This window comes from Toxoplasma gondii (genome assembly GCF_000006565.2).
Source record: "Toxoplasma gondii ME49 unplaced genomic scaffold asmbl.672, whole genome shotgun sequence".
NCBI classification, from domain to species: domain Eukaryota; phylum Apicomplexa; class Conoidasida; order Eucoccidiorida; family Sarcocystidae; genus Toxoplasma; species Toxoplasma gondii.
In genome coordinates this window covers 1-1,175 of record NW_017383435.1, presented here as the reverse complement: position 1 = coordinate 1,175, position 1,175 = coordinate 1, and the positions used below count along the sequence as shown (strand labels likewise).

The 1,175-nt window shown below is 43.6% G+C and overlaps 3 non-coding genes across 3 annotated transcripts; all 3 read right to left on the bottom strand.

The window, feature by feature from the left end:
- Window positions 1-82, bottom strand: TGME49_459820 (the record flags this gene model as incomplete). The annotated part of the gene is made up of 1 exon (XR_001974326.1): window positions 1-82. It is a non-coding gene; the product is annotated as an 18S ribosomal RNA (ribosomal RNA).
- A 424-nt stretch (window positions 83-506) lies between these two features.
- Window positions 507-664, bottom strand: TGME49_459810. The gene has a single exon (XR_001974325.1). It is a non-coding gene; the product is annotated as a 5.8S ribosomal RNA (ribosomal RNA).
- Window positions 665-1,002: 338 nt separating this feature from the next.
- Window positions 1,003-1,175, bottom strand: TGME49_459800 (the record flags this gene model as incomplete). Its single annotated transcript, XR_001974324.1, has 1 exon — window positions 1,003-1,175. It is a non-coding gene; the product is annotated as a 28S ribosomal RNA (ribosomal RNA).

Genomic DNA, 1,175 nt, shown 5'->3' with positions numbered 1-1,175 from the left:
ACCGTTTTGTGGCGCGTTCGTGCCCGAAATGGGAAGTTTTGTGACCTTTAACACTTAGAGGAAGGAGAAGTCGTAACAAGGTTTCCGTAGGTGAACCTGCGGAAGGATCATTCACACGTCCTTATTCTTTATTAACCATCAACCTTTGAATCCCAAGCAAAACATGAGTTTGCATCTCTCTCCATTGGAGAGATTTGCATTCAAGAAGCGTGATAGTATCGAAAGGTATTATTGCCTTCTTCATGTTGGATATCCTGCGCTGCTTCCAATATTGGAAGCCAGTGCAGGTATCCGGGGGTGCACAGCGAAGGGGCTCAATTTCTGGAAATTCGTGTCTCTGTTGGGATACTGATTTCCAGGAGTTTCTTCAGTGTGCATTCTTTTTTCCCACACCGTTATTTCAAACAACAAATCTGAGGAACATTTGAGAGAGAGTGAAAGATTGTATCTTTCTGCATCTCTCTCGATGTGCTTTCAGATTGCTTCCTAAACTATAATGTTATTTTAAATTTTCAGCAATGGATGTCTTGGCTCGCGCAACGATGAAGGACGCAGCGAACTGCGAAACGCAATGTGAATTGCAGAATTCAGTGAATCATCAGATTTCTGAACGCAAATGGCACCTTGGGGATATTCTCCTTGGTACGTCTGTTTCAGTGTCTTTGAAATCACAATTTTCTGCTTTTTTAGGGTCGTTGCTTCAGTTTGGCTGAAGCCCCCTAGGAGCAGTATGATTGGGTGTCATGAGTGTTGAATACTCAATGTCACCCTGAATAATGAACACAGCGGAGAAACTACTCGTGCCTCTTCTTTTAGAGGCTCAAGTGTATTGTTGAGTTGTATCGATGACATCATTGAGATACGGTGGCTTCTTCATTGAAGACAAAGTTTCATTGATGCTGTCGATCGACTTCAATGCCGCAATGGAATTTCGGTTCCATTGTTGCTCTGCGAGGTTTCGTCGTTGTTGTTTTGTCTCGGGCGTTTGTCCGATTTATTTATCAGACCTGAAATCAGGCGAGGTTACCCGCTGAACTTAAGCATATTATTAAGCGGAGGAGAAGAAAATAACTATGATTCCCTTAGTAACGGCGAGTGAACCGGGATCAGCTCAAAGTGGAAATCAACTGCTCTTTCCGAGCTGTTGACTTGTAGCCTCGAGAGGCGTTACCAGT